The sequence below is a fragment of the Camelus bactrianus genome, chromosome 5 (genome assembly GCF_048773025.1).
Source record: "Camelus bactrianus isolate YW-2024 breed Bactrian camel chromosome 5, ASM4877302v1, whole genome shotgun sequence".
Taxonomy (NCBI): domain Eukaryota; kingdom Metazoa; phylum Chordata; class Mammalia; order Artiodactyla; family Camelidae; genus Camelus; species Camelus bactrianus.
Genome location: NC_133543.1, coordinates 97,393,528 through 97,417,248, shown reverse-complemented (window position 1 = coordinate 97,417,248; position 23,721 = coordinate 97,393,528). Strand labels below are relative to the sequence as shown.

The window sequence follows — 23,721 nt, the reverse complement described above, 5'->3', positions numbered from 1 at the left end:
AAATGCTATTTTCTTGACCTTCTCCTCTTCCTACCCGCTCATCAATTTGATTCTTTTGATTTGAACTGATCATTGACGACATGAACACCTTTTCATGTCTATTATCCATTTGTGTTTCCTTATCAAAATTGTACATCTCTACTGCCCATTATTCTACTGGGTTTGGAGTCTTTTTCTTACTGATTTATAGGATATTTATAATTATGAATATTATCCTTTCAGCTAGGTTTTTTTTTTTTGCAAATATGTTCTGGTTTACCATTTGTACTTCAACTTTTTGTCAATGTACAAAATTTTCATTTTCTTCCAGCTTTATCTATCTTCTTTATGAATTCCAGATTTCCTATCAGGCTTGTAACTGCATATTAAATATGATACATGATTTCATATTATAGATATCAGAAATTATTTATAATTAAACAACATCCTTTTCTGAAATTAGTTCTAGTAGAAACTAATTTAACAAACCTCATTATATTATCCAGTTTGACAGTGAAGCAACTTTCATACCAGGACTGCTTAGTTGTGGGGAAAAAATCGATCAAGAAATCCACTATAACATGAATTCATGACCTTTCTCCAATTACCACCTACTTAAGTTATTGGGGGAGGGGTGCAGAATGTATTTTTTACATATAGTAACTATACTAAAATACATGTTAAATAAGGATGATGTTAAACATTTAAATTTGATAGATTTTTCAAAAGTATAGGTCTGTGACTTGAGAATATTTAAAAAAAATGAATTTATAGACATGTTTTTTAGAAACAGATTCCAATGATGATATAATATACTTTCCATTCCTAGACTCATCTCAGTCTAAGCAAAGCCAGAGGCAAATTACTAGGCCTAGAAGTAAACTGACAGACTACATCATCACACCTGGCAGCAATTTCAGTAGGCATCAGGTAGGAATATTTTGTAGTAGACCTGTATCCTTATGTCCTAAGACCTGTATCTGGGACTGGAATAAACTGTATGCGAGAGATGTCAAATAGAAAGAACTCAGGCATTTTGAACAGTCTAATCAGACGTATTAACATATAAATTACCATCACCATGCTAGCCTGTGAGCTGTCTGGGAGCAAGAGCCATAATATTCAGTCTGTACTACATTTAGCACTGCTGGCAACCAAATTTCTATAAAATGTATCCAGTTGTGATTTTGTTACAAAGAAGATACAACTTGGGGGAGTTGGCTCAATCAGAGGACCACACGCTTCCCCAACCCCCTCCAGTTATTCTCTAGGATTTCAGCTTGTCACCATCCGTCTTAAGAGTGTGGTGTTCCAAACGAGACCCTATACTCCATATGCAATCTGACCAGCCCACTGACCAGCCAAGACAACCTATCCACAGATTTCATATAAACACCATTAACAGTCTTGATACATTACATGAGATCTCTATCCAGTAACTTAATTGACTTCAATGTTCGGTAGTGAACCACATCTTCACCCACTGTTTACTATAGCTTTCTAGGATGTATCTGCAGGGTTGAACAATAATTATTCATATTAAATTGCTTCTGATTTAGATTCAATATACATCTGACATTTCAATTTTATTTTTGGATCTTGATTCTGTTATCCAGAGTATTATTAGCTTTCCTTACCAGATGTCTGTCAACTACAAATCTGATCAGCAAGTCACAGCCTTTACTCCCTGCTAAAAGTACAAATACTGGAACTTTCCAGTTAAAGCCTGCCATCAGTCTGCATTGTGTGTACAGTCATTTAAACAACCACAAGGCCACCAGGCCACCTAACTGCATTACCACTAGTGGTGATGGCTTACAGATTTGTCTGATTTCATAACACACATATATTCATACACAAAAAATAAGTTATCACACACAGAAAGTATCACCAAACAGCACTTATCCTCACTATGTAAAATTACACTGATATTCTCCATTCTATTTTATTCTATCCAGGTCCCTTGCTTCCTTCCCTCCCTTTTAAAATGCTAGTCATAGCCCACTAAGTTGATTTCACAACCAACTGACAATATGGGACCCGCAGTGTAAAACAGATTTATAATCAACCTGGGTGGTTCATTTACTAATGATAGCTATCTTATTCACAATGCTGAACTTCTCAAATTATTACAAGGCAAAAAGATTTCATCATTTGGTTTAAGACCTGAAATCATAGTTACATATTACAAAGCATTATTTAGAAACATCTGTAATACATGACTAATTAACTGATTTCCATGAATATGTTAAAGGCCTTTTATCAATATGGATCAGCCATCTTTAATTTTATCTACACTGATTCATTCACATTCTAAGGAATTAAGTTATATAATCATAGTTTTAGAATTAGTGTCAGAAAAGGTGAACTTCAACTATTTCTTCACAAATTAGCACTCTAATAATACGAAAAGTTAATCAATGTCTATATTTTAAAATGTGAAACTGTCAATCTTCAAGGATAATATTATAACTCCATTTTTCTTCTGGTTAAATTTACTACTCCCTTTGCCACAAGGCTGTGTAAGCACAGTCCATATGATCATGAGCAAACATCACGGTCTCACCCACGTTTTGGTAAGTAAGAAAAGCAAATAGCCAATCCTGCTCTTTTAAAAAGATGGCAATTCTTTACAAAAAAAAAAAAGTGTAATTCACAACTTGAACAGTAAACAAGTGAGAGAATTTGAAACAAAGTTCAAATATGAAAAATAAAAGCCTTTCAGAAAATTACTTTTGTGTCAAAGAATTAAGATAGATTGAAAAGGTAAAATGCTGTGGTTCTAAAGTTACACCTGAGAGTGGTGAAATAATTTTTCTTTCTTTCCTTTTAGTCATTTCAATGAAAAACTGTATTTTGAATAAACAATTTCCTTTTTAAAACTTATAAACTTAAAACTTATTTCTAGAGGATCAGATGTAAACCCGGTCTTCTTCAAGGTCCAGCGAGGCTATTTCTGTTCTGGCTAAATGCCCACAAAAGCACAAACATGCCACAAAACCAGCCTGAGCTGAAGCACCATAGTTGGAGATTCGAAGATTTGTTTTCTTTTTAAACTGCTCAAAGGCCACCGTATGGTCGTATTCAGTGTAAATAGACTTCTTCCAGCAGAAGTATTTGGAGTCACAGAATATACAACTGCATGGCCCTTTAGAGGACCATGTGGAACACTTTACTCAAGGATGATTTCTCTGAGAATTCTTCTAACTGGTCAACATTCCTTCCCACCCCTCCCAATCAACATACTCACTGGCATATGGAGGCTTGATCCTGGGTTGAGAGAAAAATTCTAGATAAAACAATGAGGTTGAAAAGCATTTTATTTCAGAGGAAGTAAGTGAATGTACTTGTCAACTGACCGGCATGATCAAATATAACTCTTGCTTGTGCTTTTGAAGGGAAAAAGTTCCCAATTCTACAGCCAAAACTCAGCTCAGGGACCAAAAGATGTGGACACACCTCATCTTGTGGCACACATTCACTAGGAGTTCCAGGACTGTGTTCTAGGGAGAAAAGGCACACACAGGAAGACTGAAATCTATGGAAGACTAATGTATGCCACCCGACCCTGCATGAAAAAACCCAAATAAGAGATCCGAGTAGCAAGCTCAGAGGATAGACAGGGCACTGTGTGCCGACTTCAACAGACGAGATGTTTCTTGAGCTGCATTTTGTAGGCAGAATAAATCTGGATAACAGAAAAATGTATTATGACTGATTAGGGAGCTTTATGCAACAATCTGAACTACGATAAGGAAACAAAAATTATTTTGTAATTTCATCAAGTTCTGGTGGGTAATAAAGTATCAAATGAAAAGGAAGGCAGAAGGCAATGAGTTTACAGAACTCACTGTAAACTCAAGTGCTGTTTACAGAATAACCACATGCCTTCTTTTATTGCTCAAAGAACATTCCACACTTTATGGAGTGGTGCTTTCCAGGTGAGTGTTGACATGACAATACAGCCACAATGGAAAACTTGCTTTTTAATCTGAAACCTGTATTGGAAATGCACAACAGAAACATCTTATACCCAAGAGAGTATAAAAAGTTAATCCCCCAAAACACTCAGGAAAAGCTACAATGGATACATTTACTTACATTAAAAAATTATTTCCTTCTGCAAAAATTTTGAACATGGGATTCTGTTTTTCCTTTGCTATTTAGCAGAAGAATGCTACCAACTTAAGTGAATATGATTACTAAAATATTTGTGGAAGTGCTCTAAAATTTGCAAAAAAAGCACACAGAGATTATCATTTCTGTGCAAGCCTCAAAAACCTACCTTCTTGGTTTTTAACTTGATCTACTAAATGTTTAAGTTACTGCTAACCATATCACCAACCTATCAGAATCATAGTGGTTTAAACAGGAAGTTATTGAGTTAAATATTAAAATTTGGCTTTGTACAAGTGTCCTTGGGGGTAGCTGGGGCAAAGTGGAGTCCGGTGAGCCAGGCTTTAAAGTTTTCCCAAACTAAAATGGTGTTGGCCATGAATCTGACAGTAGCTTTTAAATCTTGCCCTAAGGTCGCAGCAGGTAAGGATCTACCTCCTCTCTGGCCTGAATACCTCACTCTTATCAGGTTTTTATGCTGGGCTTCTGTGTCAGAAATATAACAAATTTTAAAAAACTACTACTTATAACATAAAACACTGTCCGTTAAACACATCTGCATGTTGAACAGAGAACTATTTCCTGAGGCAAACAATGACCTGGCCTCCAACTCAATTTATGCACCTAGATTTGAAATAAAGTGCTGGTTAAGCTTTTGAATCTTCAAAGGCAGATGATTACTGCTGCTGGCCCCTCAGCTGTCAAAGCAGAGCAGTTACAAGAAAACTATAGCCCTGGACATCTCTGGTACCCAATTGTAATGAAAAGTTCAGTGGCATGAATAATGATGGGGGCCATTTCCACACGTACAGAGCATCAAGAAAAGTAGTGATTTAATTAAACTGCATGCCAGTCTAACATTATTCCTATATCTTGTACTAAGATGCTTTAAACTTGAACTGGGTACTTTTACAGACACTGTAGAGAACTGAGACATATACTAAGGACCCAAAGCTGCACTAATAAAGGATCCACAGGGTCTCAGTTTCTGAAAAAATTATGCTTCTGCTCAGTGGCTAGTTTGTTTTTTATTTCCTGAACAGAACCTTGCAATAGAGCTTGTTTTCTTCTTTGTTCTAAAAGTCAAAGCAAAATGAGTGGTCCCCAGCTACTTCATGTCAAAGACATGCATTTATCTGTGTACTAACCCTGCTCCAGGAATCATTTCATTTGTCTTTCCTTGTTTTTTCTTTGCTCCTTATCTAATTCTTTGGGGGTGAGGGAGAAGATGGGACAGAAAGGAGAAAAAAGAAGGAAACATACCCCTATATTTTTCCATTTTCCTAAAATGAAAGGCAAGGAACATGAAAAATGAACTAGCTAATTTTAACATGAGGTGTAGCCTTTAACCTTACTATCATGATAAATTTGTTAAATACTGCAGGATCTAGTGGTCAATTTTCTTGCTGGAGTGGAAACAGGTAACACAGGTAACATCCTATCTGGGAAAAGATTACTAAATTAAGTCAAATAGGGAAAGTGTATCAAAGCAATCAACATGTACAGTGTATAGCAAAATACAGTACTTCCATCATTTTTCCTTAGAGTCAAATAATTTCTGTGAATAACAACGGCCCAGGCCTCCTCTGTAATGTGAGAGATGGTTATCACAACTCCTCCACCTCTCAAAGAGCTCCGACTCCAGCATGCAAAGCCTGTTCAGTCCCTGCCATTTGGTAAGTAAGGATAAATTTAAAATACTTCCAAGTTTATTCAACATATTTTTCAAGCCCCTGTTATGTATGAGGCATTATAGGTAAGAGGTCTAAATGGCTGCCTTTATAGAAAATATTTTTTAGCCAGTTATACAAAATGTATGCTATTCAACTAGTGTAAAAAATATCATTCATAAATTAAAATAGTGACTGAGTTGTACTTCCAAACCTTTATTGTATATTTTATTCCAGTATCTTCTAGGAAATTAGGAAAAACAAGAAGAATATAACTAGGGATGAGGGCAGAGGCAGGCAGGGTGACAGGCAAAGGGCATTTCATTATAATCAAAACAAACTGAGAATGATGAGCTAAACCAAAAGCTACCCAATTAGCAAACATTGCTGGTTTAGACAAAAAGCAGATTAACAAAACAGAACTCGGGTCCACACAGTCCCTCCTTCTGTATTCTGAGGATTGTTGAAGTAAGTGCAATGGCTTTTTGGTCAAAGGTGGAATTCCTTTAGTATCCTATGGTCTTATCCTTCACAGTCTTCTGGGCCTTGAGGATATCTTTGGCCAGAAGAGCTAAAATGAACCTGCTTGGGCTAAAAAGAGAGATAAAGGACAAAATACGAATAGCAAGAAATATGTGGCCTCAGGGCAGACAAGCAACCAAGAAGTCCTTTAGAACGTGTACCTTGGACACCTAAACAAATCAGACAGGAGGATGAGACTCCCAACAATCCTCACAGTTGGGAAGTTCATACGGTCACTCTATATTATCCCCAGCACCACCTCCTTCTGGCAACTACCCCCCGACCATACACACACCATTAACACAGCTCCAATGGGAGGTGCCATAGTCTTAAAAGAATTGTACCCCTGCTGTCCACAGCAAAATAGCCTAGAGGGGCAAGTAGATCTCTGCTTAAAGTGTCTTTTGAGAGGCTGAAGCTCCATAAGAGATGTAGGTGGTTGCCTTTCTATCAGGCAGAAAAAGTCGGTCTGCACTGGACAATCACCATGGAGTCTGTGTTCCTGGTGAGAACTACTGGTTGGACCCACGTGCATCTCTGCCTTTTCCCACAGCCTGAGTGTCTGACTCTCCCCTGGGATAAACTTTCATTAAATCCCTGCCTTGTTGAAAGAAACAGTGTTCCAAGTAGCACAGGGGCTACTTCCTAGGCATCACTGCTCCAGCCCTGTGTCCCAGAAAGGCCACTCTAGTAAGGCGAGACCTTAGACATCTCTCTTAAAACTCTCAGAGGCCAAAACTGACGTAGTGAAGACTGAGAGTGGAACCGCCTTTTATTTTTCCAGGTACTCTGCATACTTACTTTTGGGGCCCAGAGATCTGATATGTGTCATTAAATGACAGAGGAAGAAACATAAAAAAATTAAAATGTGAAAACAGATTATGTCACAAACTGAGAATAAAGTTCAAGATTATATAAGCAAATGCAAATTAAATGCCGTTTTTTCCCCTGGCCTTCCTAAACTGAACTCTCAAGATGATTTTGTGAAACTCCTGATTTTTCCCTTGAAAACAGTTGCTCTAAAACTTGGAAGAAATATGGAAAAGAATTAAGGATTACATAAATATATTATATAACTGTATGAATACTGGCACATCATCCCTTTAAACCATTCTTTCAAGAATTACATGGCATTCAATAACAATCACCTAAGAACTAGAACTCCCCTAGTGATAGAAGTGTTAGCTATCTTGATTGCGGTGGTGGTTTCATGTGTGTATACATCTATCAAAACTCATCAAGTTGCACATCTGAAACACGTGTAGTTGACTGTACAGGAACCATACCACAATAAAGATGTTAAAAACATTTAGAAACATAAACTAGAACCCCTCAACTTCTCTTTCTTCAGTAGGTCCTTAGAAGCTACATATATGAGTGGAGGAAGGGTGAAAGAGGGAATTTGGGCAAAAACAAGGTGTTTACATTTAGAATCTCTCCTTTTAAGTATCTGACTTGAAGTAAAGCAGAACATTTTAGAGTTGGAACATCATCGTTCTCATTCAGAGAAAAAAAGTCTTTTGATTCCAATCTACAGAAAACCCTTTGGTTCCAAAGAGGGATCAGATAGCTGCCATGGCCACAGAATTAATGCCTCAAGAACCACACTTTAGGGGGAGACACCTGAGGATCTGAAAAATAGCCCTGGTCCTTACGCATCAAAAAAAAAAAAAAAAAATGAGGGGAGGGAGTAAAAAACCAGCTAGTCTTGCAATTGCTAAACATTAGATAACATAATTTATCATCCAAAACCAGGACAATTCAGGGAACAAAAGGGGACAGAATGATTTAATTATGTGAGGACAACAGGCACAGCCCTGGACTTTCCCTGGCAAACCAGGACATTTGGTTACCCCTACTAAACTGTCTCCTGCCACTTTTCTACTTCATTACCCTGAAGCAGCAAGGGCAAAGCACCCTCCACTCAGATCAAGGCCTAGCAGGGTCACCTGCACATAAATATTTGTCAGTGATGATGAAAATAAGTGTCTCTTGGCAATGTTTGGTATTTCAAATCAGTAAACACCAACAATTCACTGGGGGGAATATGCCCATGTCATGGAATAACTATTAACTCTTCAACCTCTCACCAACTGCTCTTTGCTCCAGGCTAGGTAGTTAACAATTTACCAGTTCTCCTATAGACATATACTTAAATATTACCCTGATTCATCACACCTTGTTCTCATTGCTAAAGGGATCAGAGCAGGCTGATCTAATTGGTTTAATTCACCCAAGAGCCCAGTATCTCAGTGTTAGCTTTTCCCTCTACTGAAACTTTGAGTTGTTTTACCCTGGCTTATGCACTCATGCATTTAAAAATTACAAAAAAAATACATTTCATGCATGCCCCTAGAGAGCCAAGGCCATGTTCATATACTCCTCACAAGGTGGGATACTAAAGGAACATCAATAGTGAAAGAGTGTGTGCGTGCACATGAGTTTCAAATGAAGGTAAGGTGTAAGGTGTAACCCAAGCATGTGGTCTAAGACTGACTTTGATAAACCTGAAGTAAAACTATTGAGCTCTCTACTAAGAGATGACATCACTGGGCTACCAGCTCTCTCTCCTTTGACTACTAGAATATTCTCAGCACCACTCCACCTAGGCTTATGATACTGCATCAAATCAGGCATACAGATAAAAACAGTGCAGCATCAATTGGAAGAATCTAGCTTGTTCACACATCTTTAACAATTCAATGATTCAGAGAAGCAAACTTTATTTTTCTCTTCTTCCTGACAGCTAAAATATCTAGATCATTTTACATAACAGCTTTATTGACATGTAAGTCACACAGCACACAATTCACCTATTTACAGTATATAATTCATTAGTTTTTCATATAGTCACAGAGTTGTGCAGCCATCACCATAATCAATAAAATATCTAGATTGTTCTTGAGACACTGGAGATCACTTATAGTAAGAATGAAAAATGAATATGTTATTTTATTTTTTTCTGACTTACATAAAATGAACATTTCAAGAATCTAGATATACATTGAACCATACAATTTTCCTGAAAGGCCAAATGAGCAATATACTCAGCCCTCCATATCCAGGGGTTCCACCAACCATGGATGAAAAATATTCAGAAAAGAAAAATTCCAAAAAGTAAGACTTGAATTTGCCATGTGCTGGCAATTATTTACATAGCAGGTACAGCTGATCTTTGAACACAGGTTTGAACTTCAGGGGTCCACGTACATGGATTTTTTTCCCACAAAATCAGTACCATAGTACTACAAGATCCGAGGCTGGTTGAATCCATGGATGCAGAGAGCTGTCGGTAAAGTTCCACTGCACAGGGGGCTGGCACCTCTAACACCCATGTTGTTCAAAGGTCAACTGTACACTGTACTTACAACATTTACATAACATTGTATTAGGTATTAAAAGTAATCTAGAGATTATTTAAAATATACAGGAGGATGTAAAAAGGTTATATGCAAATACTATGTCATTTGATACATAAGAGAATTAATCATCTGCATATTTTGGTATTCATGGGGGTCCTGGAACCAACCCCACCCCAACCCTGCCTGCGGATACAGAGGGCTGGGCTGTATATGACATTGCCTTATCTCAAGTCTCCACGCATCCTTACTAGCAGAAGCATTACCGATTTTTAAAATCTCTATTTAACAGCCTCTCTCTCATTGTTTATTTGCATTTCTTTTATTTAGTCACTATCTGAATTGACTATTCATTTATCCAGCGTTTTTAGCCTTACAACTTGTTTGAAAAACAACTTCTGGTAAGGGTTAAGAGGCGTAAGATCTTATCAGACCCAAGGTCAAATCTGAGTTCTGCCATTTAGAAGTATACACAAAAACCCTTGGTCAAAACATTTACCTTCTGAGTCTCGATTATTTGTAAAATGATAGGATAACTATTAAATTGTTAACATGAGTAAAATGCCCAGGATAGCATTTAAAAAATAGGGGGAGCTTACTAATAAATGGCAGTTACCAACGTGTATGAGCTTTTACTGTACTGAAGGTAAGTATTTACCTTCTATTACCATGCAAAATTTTTTTCACATATTTATCTTAAGTGTTTTTTTCCTTTCAATTGCTTGACAGCAGTGGAAATAAACCTGCTTCTCATCCAAAGGTCTGACAAATATTCATACAATTATATGTTCTTCTAATTAATATTTTTTAACTCATCCTCCCAACAGATTTATTTTCACAAAGGGTAGCTTAATTATCAAAACTGATTTTCCCAAAGAACAGATAACCAATTATCTAAAAATCTTCTTTAAAGCTAAATAATCTTTCCTCCTTCCCCACCGATGTGTGATTTCACTTATGTAGCAGATGCATATATACGTTTCACTAAACTCCCTGAGTTGCCTTTCTAGAAGTCTGACAGTACTCTCTGGCTAACAGTACACTAATTTAACCTGGGAAATTTTCTTTCTTCATAACATTCAGTATTCACATTCAAGAACAAGGTTAACTCTCCATGCTTGAGTCTTTTTTCACTTAATTAAGTTTATATTAGTTTTCTTCATAGAGATCCCAAACACTTCATATCAATCCTCCCAACTGAAGAATTTCAATTGTTGTTGCTATGAGATTTTTGTCCCAGTTTTTTTTTTTTTTATAACTGGATATTGCCAGCAAGAAAAATGTTACCAACTTTTAAATATCTTTATGTGGTATAGTTATCTTACTGAACTCTCGTTTTTAGTTTTCAATCGATTCTACTGGTTTTCCTAGGTTTAAGATTGTGACATCTGCAAATATTGCTATTTTCCACCATTTTTCAAACAGTTATAACTTTTATTTGATGTATTCTTGCATCAGTCAGGATGATATCAAACATCAGAGGTGCTGGGCATGCTTGTTTCATGTTTGGATTTCAAGAGGAATTCCACCAGTGTTCTCCCACTAGTAGGTTGTTTGCTGTTGGTTTAAGACAGATTTTTCAAAACCTCCTACCAGCTTTCAAAGAGTTCATAATCAGGAAGATCTGTTGAATTAACATTTTAATCTTGGCACATACTGGTATGATACAGCATGTTCAATGTATGCTAGTGCCAGAACCCAAGGGTTCAAAACTAGATTCTGTGACTTACTGGCAATTTATCCTTCGGCAGATTATTTAATCTCTTGGCCTAAATTTCTTCACCCATAAAATGAGGATAATAATAACCACCTCTTTCTTTGGGTTGTTCTGAGGATAATAATAATAATGTATTAGAACAATGCCTGGCACACAGTAAATACCAAGCGTTACATGTCATTTGTCCTCTTTAATTAAGAGAATTTCCTATTTAATTAAATTTGCTGGTGTTTTACTGAGAATTTTCAGGGCTATTTCTATAAGTGAAACTAAAACATAGTTTTCTTCTTTCGGAATATCTTATCAAATTGTCTTTCTTATATTTTATTATGCTTCTGAGCATTTGTGCTGGTTTTAAAACATGATTTTTATATCTTCTGGTATTTTTCTAGGATCTAGAATAAATGAGATAGTTTATTGATAAGTTTTTCAAAGTTTTAAAAAGAACTTTTAATTTCTATACTATCAAGGTATGAAGCTCCTTCCTCTCTTTCTTTTGGTTAGGAGGCCATGGCCTTTAATATACATTAAATATATTCCACGATTAACAATCTATTCAAGTGCTCTACCCCTTGAGACAATTCCTAAAAGCAACCAGTTCCACTTTCATGATTAGCTTTCTCAAAGCTGCACATGACATACAAATTTAGATCCAGTCTCTCTCTCTCTGGTCACTTTCTTCTGGATGTACTGCTATGTCTTGTTCCTCCTCCTCCTTTCTTATTCCTTCCTCTTCTTAACAACAACAAAGGCCTCTGTAAAAAATAGTTGTGCCCTTTCCAAACACCTATGATATCCTATGCTAAGCACGCTCATCCCTCACTACATTTAATTTTAAAAGTGGGGGAGCTTTCACAAGATAAAGAAAAAGCTAACATTCTTCACCTTCACCACCCCTCTGCCCTCCACCATAAGTTTTTAGCTTTTGTGAGGAAGGAGCTCTCTCCGACTGTCTAGCCCTCTTCCCATCAACTTACTTCCAGGCACTCACTACGCAGTCTTCAGGAATCAGAACAAGACTAGCTCTTGAGTAAACAAATGGGTTATGACCAATCTTAAAGAACAATATAAAACTAGGAAGTATTTACTTTGCGGTGTGCATGTACAGGAAGATGGTACCAGTTCCTTCTCGCCTACTCAAGAAGACAAGGCACAGGGATGCCGGCCACTGTACATGCAACTAATCTGCCAGCTGAGGAAAAGGGTACTGCAAAGCTATATTCTAATACAATGAACATAAGTAAAATGAATTTGTAAAGACATCAAATGACTTCTAAGTCATCTACGAAGTCCTATTAAGCCCTAGAAAATATTCCAACTTAAATTACTAATAATCTCAAAAATGAATGAAACGAATCTGTACAGATCCACGTCTCACTTACATCCTTATCCAAGACACTTAACAAAATCCTGTTAGGAAAAGAAACAGTTAATAAACGGACGGTAGCTTCTAGAAATCAACACTTTGCTAAGGACTCACTTCTTTTTGGAATCTGTCTAGCAATCAACATCAAGTTCAGTGTCTATGGTTCATGGATTCTACCTTTTTTCCTTTTTTGGAAAAACAGTACATTAGCTTCACTAAGCTTCCTGCACAGCTAGCTCCCTCTCTCCACAGCGCTTCAAAGACCACTGCCAGCTCCTCAGTAATGTGAAAGTTCTCTCAGTGTGCTAGGTTATCACACGTCCTGACCAAAAAAAACTTGATCTCATCAGTTTCTGTAACAGAAATTACCTATATTGCAAGATGATTCTACATTTCAATACCTTGTGGTGGAGGCAACAGAGTATGGTGGGGTTCAAGCATACCCTCTGGGACCAGGGTTTCAAATCTGGGGCCCCTTTTTAGGTGTGACTTCAGACCAATTACTTAGCTTCTTTTTCCCTGTTTACTCACCTGAAAATAGGGTTACTATAGGATTAAATGAGGTAAATATATAGAGAGGCCTTAAACTTTATACCAGAAGGTAACATGGGCCATGTTAGCAATTATTTATCCTTTTTACCTCATTCCTCATTCCTTTTACAAGTACAGAATCTTTATGTTACTTTAATACTGAATTGGTAGGCCTCAATGATGCTGACTACAACTTCTCATTTCAGCAACTTAAGGCCATACTGAGGACAAAGGGGCAGTGAAAGAAACAAAAAGAGAAACATTTAATCAGCGATAGACAATGTAAACGCCTCAGTAGGTAACAGAAATGTCTAAGGTAGCCAGCACAGTTCAGGACAACGGAGAATCCTCCACGAACTGGATTGGCCCCCACCATTGATAACACCTTCTAAATACTCCTTTTCTTAGGTCAGGTCACAAAATTAAACCCCCAACAGCAATACTGAGGATGGGGAATTTTAAAAACTGCAGATAAAACAGTAAATAACAATTTTTACCTTGTTCTTTTAGTGAACCAAAACTATTAAGAATGCTAAATTGATTACCTTGTTCTTTTAGGGAATTGTAACTATAAGAATGCTAAATTAATCACTAATATAGGTCATGTATTTATTTATATTTAATTACATGTTATAAAGAAAGATTATTCTAAGTTTAAGATCTTGTTAAAAATAGTTTAAAAAATACAATAGTATAGCATAAAGCAATTTACAGCTATGAGGCAAATCAACTTTAAGTGGGTCCTTTTGGATATTTTAAAGCTTACTATTCCAAAGGGCTAATATCACAATAAATGATATATCCAAGTACAGATCAAAAAGAGTCCAGGTTCACTTGAAGGCCACTTTAACATTTTCAAAGTCTTAAAATATTTTTGAAAGTGTGTATGGTACAGTAGAAGGAGTTTTAGAACTTCAGTTATCGTAAAAGCTAAAAGGTATTGAACACTTACAGCATTTCAGACACATTATGCAAAGCATTTCTTACCGAATCTTCAAATCATCACAACCATTTCATGCATAGGTTTTACTCCCACTATTTTACAGATGAGAAAAGCCGAGGCAGAATGTGCACTAACCACCCTGCTCAAGAAAACACAGCTAGAATCTAAGTCCAGGAATTCTCAGGCTAGAGCCCTTCCTTTTCCAGGCTGAGCTTTAGTTTTCTCACTCATAAAACAGTCTTGACAATACCTTCTCATTCTAACATCCTAAGAGTTTATAAATTCATGTAACCTCACAGTGTTTCTCAAATTGAACAGTGAATTACTTTAGTAACTAATAACATACATTAAAAAATAGAACAGACACCAGAGATTTACACTGTAAGTGACTATACTTCAACTAAAAAAAAAAAGGAACCAACATACTCTGTCCACCCCCCAAAATAGAACAAAATAAAAAGTATCAGATTGCATGTATTGTACATAGAAAGGCCTAAGTACTGTTTCATGAAACTTCTTTTTCAGTTCTGACAGTGTGTTTATATATGTCCTGAGTCACTAATCAAAAATGTAATTTCTCACTGTGGGTTGAAGTTTAAAAGGAGGAGGGGAGGTCTTGAAAAGTTACTCACCTAAAGAGCTCATTATTTTACCTAACAAAGCTAAATTATTCCAACCTTAATTGGATTCCAAACCTGCTGTAAGTAATCATCCCAATTAAAAACTAAATACTTTGAATTCCATACTAATTAGTATGAAAATAAGAGGGTTTCTCAAATTATGTTCCAATAGAATCCTCCTTCAAGATATCTGCGAGTATTTTCTGCGGAAAGGGGGTGTTCTTGTGACCAAATATACTTAACAAATTGGGAAATATTTATATTTCCCTCCTAGACAGTCACAATGCACATTATTAAAAACTGAAAAGCTCAGAAGAAAAAAAATAAACACAACCACTATCAAAAAATAAAAACTGATTAACTATTTTTAATCCAGTGCTCTCCTACACTTAAAATTTCATTCTGGAACCTCTCCCACCAAGTATTAACCTCTCACAAGACTAGATTCTGCAAAACACAACTTAGGAAATACTATTTTATGTGAACTTATCAGGAAAAGGGAAATCCTAATAAGCTTCAGCTTTACAGCTTAAAACCTAATTCAAATAAGCACAAATAGAGCAGAAATACAGAAAATACACAGAAAATTGTATTTTGGTTAAATATTTCATCTCTGCTGACTAGTTTCATCAGAATATTACATGGCTGAATCATTTAATATATATTTACCACAACAATGTTTTATTCTCTAAAAACACGAGATGGGGGAAAGGGTTGAGAAAAGAGATATGAAAAAAGATTTTAAAAATCTGCAATTCAAATAAATTACAATCTACCGTACAAAATTTACATAGGAAATCTACTGAGACAAAATCTCACATACACAGGAAAAACTTGTAACACACAAAGGCAGAACAGAGAATAAAGCCATATCGTAAATAGACAGCCAAACAATCTGCAAGGATCATTTCGGGGACCTGAGTTTCTGCCTCCCTGCTGGAGAATCCAGAATAAGTAAACTGGCTGATAACATGCCAACAAAGAGGGGAAGGGTTGTTTACCTGGACTAGGAAACCTCTGAGACTGGCATGTAAAACAGGAGCCAGGAAATGGGCAATAAAAAATGCTGTGGAACAAATTAATTCAAAATAGATATTTGAGGAGTTATAAATACCCAAGGGTGGTGAATTTCACTCTCATCTCTTATCAGTGATAGAACCCTGGGCTGGAAACAATCCTGTGATCTAAGACAGCATACCACCCTTTTGTAAGCAGAGGATTAGTACCAATTATAGCCAAAGAATACTATCTTAAGCATGTTCTTCACATCTTCAAATTTGTTTCTATATTTTTAGTCTCTTCTTTTCCACTCCCCTTGCCTTTAGTTAATATTTTTCCTTTCCCTACAACAAACAGCTAGCTCATAGAACTTCACAACATATAGTACTTAAAAGTTGACAATGAAACTGGATGTGAGGCTTGAGTATTTGTTAATCATTAACTTACTAAGCTTGTACTTTACAACCACATAACATTTACTTCTTAGCCATTTATTCATAAGTACGAAAGTAAAAAATTTGAAAAAATATATATTTTAATCTAAGACTGCCTGAAGCAGAGAACTACTGTATTGTGAAATAACATGAGGCACCTGACCAACCAGGAGAAAAAAATGTTGAAGCATGGTTACATGCCACAGAGCTCACGTAAAGAAACTACTTCAAGACCACAGGCAAAGAGGAAAGGTACTCAGTAGAGGAAAAACAGCCTCCAGAAAGTCTATATACAGGATCCCTGAAAATAGAGCAAAAGAGACTGAAGGGATTTTTCCGCCGGCTCCCTTATTATAATAATGGGATGCCTGAAGCCTAGAGAGGTGCGACGACTTGCCCAGAGTGACATGACTAGCTAACGAGTCAAGACCCAGCTCAGATCTTCCACTTTCCAGGCTTCTGCATTGCCCACTATAACACAAGGCTTCCCATCTACTCTACAAGACTAACATGAAAAATAAATACTACCTACTGGCCTAATAAAAACTATAAACCAGTAATCAGATTATAACTCTACACAACTAGAGCATTTAGAATAACACATCTCATTTTGTATTATAAAATGTGGTTACTGCCTGGAAACTTATTAATGACCTCATTAGGCTCTATCTACAAACCTTCATTCTAAAGCACTAAATCAAAAAAAGTTAGCAAGAAACCAAGACCCTACAGAGGAAATAAAACTATTTCACATGAGAGAGTCATATTTTGTTTCAGAGAGCACAGATTTTGAAGTCAGGTATATCTGGGTTCAAATTCTAGCTCAACTGCACAATGTGTGATTGTGCACAAGCCTTCACCTTGATTTCCCACCTGCAATGATGCTGGGGATAATACCGCTTGATTCTTTGTCTATTTCAACTTTATACTCATACAACTACCCCTCAAAACTTGCCAGCTACACCACAATGATAAACAGTATATTAAACACCTTTTAAAAAAAGGATTTTGTGCCATAAACCATTTAATACATGAATACAATCTTTGTAAATGCTAATGAAAAAGATCAAAGAAGACATTACTACATAATATAAAACTTTCTTTCAAGCAAACTGAATGAAGAACAGAGAACCAGGTGGTAAGTAGCACAACCCCAAAGCACAATTCCACTTTGGAGAAAATCCACCAGTTACAGCTCAAAGTCAGCCACATGCCTCTCCAGTTATGGTAGGCCTCGCTGTACCCATGTGCAGAAAGAACCATTCCCCTACAGGATTCCTAAAGTTCTCACATTTCTTCTCCTGGAAACAGTCTAGCATCAGCACCACCATCATCACAAAATTTAGTATGTGCCAGGCCCTGCTCTAAGCACTCTAGACATAGTAACTCATTCAATTCCCCTACAATCTTCTCATATGGTCTATATCATTTCTATCCAAGGAATCTAAGCTAGACAGGAGAGAAAGAACCTGCCTAAAGTTATGGAGCCCACAGGAGGGGTGAGGGTTCAACAATCCAGGAGTCTGGTTGCATTGGTGCTTTTAACAAATGGTAACACAGGCTCTCAGAATCATATAAATCTCAGAGTGAGCCTTAAACTATAGACGTGTAAATGGAAATCTGTTCATGTTATTTCTTCCTTGTGCCTAATTACAGCTTATACATGATCTACTGTGGAGGGAGAGAACAGTGACTAACAGGTTAACAGTACCCTGTAAAAGAACAAGCTATAGTTCATTAGACAAAGTTAAGAAGTTAGCAATTTAATTAAGGTCAAGCTACAAAATATATATTTTGTTTCTCAGACAAACATTTTATCACAATAATCAAAGTGTTGTGATGTTTTAACATTATCATACTTCCCTGGTCAGCAATAGTCTATCTGCTGGATAATGTTCCCAAGGATGGATTATATAAAACCAGACTGCCACTGAATATTGGTTTACTAGATTTTCTGCTTTGTAACTACGCATATGAAAGTGCATACATACATATAAACAAGCAAGCACAAATCTACAACTTAAACACTGTATTCTGAGTATCACAATCTCAAATTAGACCCAAAATATTAAGGATCATGTGTATAGGTACATGCTGGACACCGCCAACACAGGTGACCAGGGCAGGCTTTACCTTCTTCCTTTAGATCTACTTCATACCTGACTGATTTCTTGCAATTCTCTGCATGCCATTCTTCCTTCCTCTGCCAACTTAACAACACAGTTGCTAAAAAACCACGATTCTGCCATCCCCTCACCCCTTCTATCTCAAGAGAAAAGTTAAAAGCAGGGTGGGGTCAGGGAGCTCAGGGGGTAGAAATGGCATATCGGAGGAAAACACACGCACACATATGCACACACGTGCACGCACACACACCCCAAAACAAAATGCTGATTGCAATAAGCTGTTAACCTTAATTTTATCACCACAGTCTATCATCTGCCACCCTGTCTTGCAATAACCCTTCCCAGAATCCTTGGAAGGCCTAAGAAACAGAAGTAGAACAAATGTTTAGCATTTACTCCAAGATTGGTCTACTCTACAAATGCTGGTGGTAGAACTATTTGCCTCACTTTGCTCTGCGCTCATACTCTGGACTGACAAAGGTAATGATTAGGGTGCAGCTGGACAGTCATTTGAGTGGTGAGACAGACAAAGTGAGAACTCACATGGCTCAATTCCTTCTTTAATTAAGGATGGCTCCAATACCAGTCTTCACTCCAATAAAACCAAAATATAGACCAATGATTAAATTGTTACGCAATTTTTAGGCTACTTGGCTTGATCTGCATTCACACAAATACAAGCTCTTTATACCTCAATAATTAAATAGCAAACCACAAGCAATCTAACCCAGAGGTTCAAAGGTTTGATCTTCTTTCCCACCTCTTTATCACACAACAAAGTTTTACTAACATTTTATCATTATTCATATGAATCTACCTATCAATTCCTATTTCTTTAACACCAAACATCACCCATAAAATCAAATTCCTAACTACAGGGAATGGTGGAAAAGTGGAATATTGATTTTTAAAATAGAGACATCACCAGAAAGGTAACCAGAAGACAGTACCTGAAATGAAATTCTGTCCCATATTGGATTTCATTTTTGCCTGCTGAGAAGGGGTGGGAAGGCATTTGGGTTTGTGTCTGTATTTTTATGGCAGATGGCACAACTGTGAATGATCAATGGTCAACCCCTCCTGGAAAAAAACGTTTAGTAAAGTATGGCAGTAATTACAGAAATCAGTAACTAACAATAAAAGCTGATCAAAAGAAAAAACTTTGGTGAATATTCAAAACTAATGAAGGATGCCATGTGGTACACCCATTTGCAATATACAGGTAAAGTTTCAAATAAAACATTATTATCAAACCAAGCCCCATACTTAAACTGGGCTTTCTTATCTATTCTTTTATGTTAACTTTACGAAAATTTATACAGTTTAACTCAGTATCTCACTTTATATGCCATTAGAAACAGAAACAGAGACCTCATTAATACATTTTAGATTGTAAAGCACAAGAGAAAAAAAACTGGCTTAAACAAGAACCTGCTAATGAACTGCCTTGAAATAAAAAAAAAAAAAGTCCCTTTTGTTACAGCAGCAAATTATTTCATGACAAATTCTGTATTTTACTGTAGAAATACCAATAGGAAAACAAAATACATCTAACCTGAATTTTTGTGATGTCATGATCACATAGGAGTTAACCTATATGGATGGCCCTAGTACAAAGACTATTTTTTAAGGGTGGGGGGAGATGCATCACAGTGTATGGGAGATTTTATTCCACCTATGAAAGTAATCTTTTTAGTGCCTTTCTAAAAAAGTACATCCACTCATATGGCAGAAATGTATGTATGATTTCTTCCATACCTGATGACAACTGCATCCAAAATAAAACATTTCTTTACTCAACAAGCAATAGGATCGAAATCTTACAGGAAAGTTAATAAATACACTACAAACAAAAAGCCTTTAAAAAGAAGTTCACAGCAGCAGGTAGCAGTTATTAAGCATGACTACTGCATTTTATCTGAGGTAAATAATGTCTTGTCAGGAAAAATAATACACGCAAGATTTCCCTTACACTTCAGTAAAAATATTTTTATATGAAGATATTTAATGACAAAAAGAAAAGGTTAATAAAAGCTATACATATATAAATATATACACCTATGTAGTTTTTCTCACAATGTAAAGAAACATAAACATGAAAAGACTGAAGAGGAAATGTGCAAAAATTTTAACAGTAACAAAATCTAAGATTACAAAAAATAATTTTTAAAAATGTTATGGTACTTACTGCATTTTACAAGCCTTTTTATTAACTAAAAAAAGTTCATGTTCACTTGTCATATAAGCAAACAACAAATAAGTGCTTACCAAAAAAAAACACACACATTATAAGCTGCTTCCATAGATCTTATGTCTAGACTTCAAATACAGCTAATTATTTGCTAGTAACTGGGGGGGGGGGGGGGGGGGCGGGACACAAAATAAAGCCAGACTTCCACTTCTGGCTCTCCTATAAAGATTTTCATAACCAAAAGCTAATTAAGAACATTTTACCTTTTGACAAAAAGGTTCTATGTTCAACTTTCTATCCCAGAATATTAGTAACAATCTGTTTTTTTTAAAGCATCAATTATTCAGATGGTCTTACACAAAAGTCATTTCAAAGTAAGTTATGTTCAGCTCAGTAATTCCAAAATGTAGATACCTATTACACAATGCAATAAGTTTTGATGCATTTTAGGGAACTGCAGAAACAGAAACACCTTATGTGCAGATGAGTTTATTTTATACACATGTTTCCATTACATCTTAAGAGCCGGACATCTAATGAAGCTTTCTGCAAGAAATATTTTGCTTAGCCTGGACGTGGATTTATTTGAATATCCGGGAAGCTGTCAAAATCGATCTCAAACTGCATTATACTCAAGGCGCAGAATGTCAACTCTTCATTGGGCCTCCTCTCTCTTTTTTCACAAGAGCGCCTTTAATATCCCCTAGCTTACATTTCCGGGCCCATGAGTCACTGAGAAATGAGCACTAAGTTTCCCTTAGAATGCCACTCCACAGCTCCTCCACAGCATTCAAGGATCTGGCCCCCAAACAACTCTTTGGCCTAGCCCCACTCCCCACCACGGTCCTACGCAACAAACTGCATTATGTACTATTTCCAGACTATGCCTTTTTACCTTTGTCCTCTAGCTTTACTGCGCCTCCACATACCGTTCTCTTCTGCAGCTCTCCTCTCTCCCAAATCCCATCGGGCCTTCAAGACCCCGCTTTGCACCGCCTCGCCCAAGAAGCCTTCCAGATTCCTGCTAGGCGGAAGTGATCGATCGGTCCGGTCTTCCCTGGGTACCTTTCTAGCATTTTGCAGTTCTTTCACAGGACTTATCACCTCCTTCCTTGTAACGTGGTTATTTGTGTACTCGTTTTATCTCCCACACCAGAGCGTAAGCTCCTCGGGGGAGGGGACCGCGGGCCCGGGTTCACCTTTGAATCCCTCCGGCGCGGACAGACCAGGGCGCCTGCACACAGTGAGCGTGCAGGCTGGTTCAACCGAACTCGGGAACGCTCCGGCCGCACAATTCCTAACCAGAAATCAGTTAGGCATTTTCCCGAAATGAAGATCACAGAGATGCTCTCTGCCTCCCGATAACAGGAAGTTTACCAAGGGCCAGGAGCCAGGTGCCCGGAGCCCTTGTGCGGTGGGAGTGACAGTTGGCCGGGCCCGCACTTCCCTGCCTTCCCGGCTGCGGCCGCGGACATCCCCACGCCGCCAACCCCGCCAGAGAACCGCGGAGGCTGGCAGGACAGCGCGGGGCCCCCGGAGCTCCGGCCGCAGGCCCCCGGCGCCGCGCCGGCGAAGATGAGGGGGGAAGGCTCCGCGAGGGACCCAGGCCGGGCGGAGAGAGCAGGCCGGGCCGCTCCCCCGACTCCTGGGCCAGAGCGGGCCGGGGCGGCCGCCGCCACCTGAGAAAATGGAGGCAGCCCCGGGGCCGGTGACGGGCCGGGGCAGAGCAGGCGGAAGCCGGGCTGGCGTCCGCGCCGCGAGCAGGGTCGGGCCGGGGGTCACTCACGGGGCTGGGCCGGGCGGCTCCCTCTCCGCCTCCACGTCGTCGCCGTCCCCGTCCTCGGCCGCCGCCGCCTCGGGCTGCTCGCTCGGTCCCCGCGGCGCGGCTCCGGCGCTCGGCCCCTCCGTTGTCTTCCGCCCGCTCCTGCTCCCGGCGACAGGATCCCGCGGCGGCGGCGGCGGCGGCTGCGCGGGCGGACGGCGGCCCAGGGGCTCCCGCGGCGGCCGCCGCACTGCTGCGCGCGCTAACTCGTTCGGGCTGTGGCTGCGGCTCTGTTGCGGGGCCCGGCAACGCCTTCGCCTTCGCCCGGCTCCCGCAGATTCAGTCTCTCCCAGGCCGCGCCGCTCCCCGCTCCCAGCCCGAGCCCGGCTTTGACGTGCGCACTGCGCAGCCGCCGAGGGCGCGACGTCGGGCGGCGCCGCAACGCCCCCCTTCGGCCTCGGGCGCCCCCGGGCGGCCGGGCGGACTCAGGACGTAGGAGTCCGGGCCGAGGCCGAAGCGCTAGCGGGCGCAGAGAAAAGCGGAAGCAGAGGAGGAGAGTTCCTCTCTTTTCAACCTGCCACTTACAAGTAGGTGCTCAGCCATTTGTCGTCTGTCTAAGCACTCTTCCTGGAGGAATCCTCTGTCAACTTTCTACCACCACTTCCTGAATTCTTAACAAAGCTTTATTTCTGCTAAAGGCCGGGGCCCGACTTGTATAGATTCATCCCTTCATACTTTCCAGGGCTGGGTAACTCATTTTGGCATCCTCTGAGAAAGCCTAGAAGGTGATCGAATGATCCATATTAATAGGATTCAACAGCCTCGATCGGAACCTCAACTCCACCATTTAGTCTCCATGGGCTATTTCCCTATTCCTACGTTCTTTCACACACTCAACAGTATAGTAATACAGTACCACAGGCTTACGATGATGAAGGAGATAATGAGTTGCAAGACTCTGACAGACTCTGGTACAGAAAAATGCCATACATGCCTATTTTAGTTTCTTCCTGTTGCTTTGTTTTTAATTTGTAATTGAACAGATATTTTTGAGCGTCTACTGGGTGCCACGTGCTACTCTGAGTGGTGGGGCAATGAACAAAACAGCCCCTACTCCTGAGACCAACAAACATATATGTGACATTAGATGGTTTTCGGTGCTGTTGAGGAAAACCACAATGGCTAAGGAGGGAGAGAGTGCAGGGTATTGGTATTCATAGTACTTCTGCAGGGGGTCAGCGACTCCAAGAAAGAGCCTAAAGTACCTTGAGCTATGTGTATGGAAAGGCAGAGGGAACAGCAAGGATGAAGGCCCTGAGGTGGGATGCCATGGAGGGCAGAAGGCAGAGATGGGGCGAGACTGAAGGCTAAACAGACCTAGGTGGA

General features: G+C 38.8%; 1 protein-coding gene across 3 annotated transcripts in view; it reads right to left on the bottom strand.

The window, feature by feature from the left end:
• Positions 1-22,696, bottom strand: part of CAB39 (calcium binding protein 39) — an 85,423-nt gene extending 62,727 nt beyond the window's left edge. The window contains exon 1 of one of the 3 annotated variants that reach the window (XM_074364462.1): positions 22,360-22,696. The gene's annotated coding sequence lies outside the window, so the exon portion shown is untranslated. The other 2 variants (XM_074364464.1, XM_074364463.1) reach the window with 2 other exon arrangements.
• Between the last annotated feature and the right edge of the window lie 1,025 nt (positions 22,697-23,721).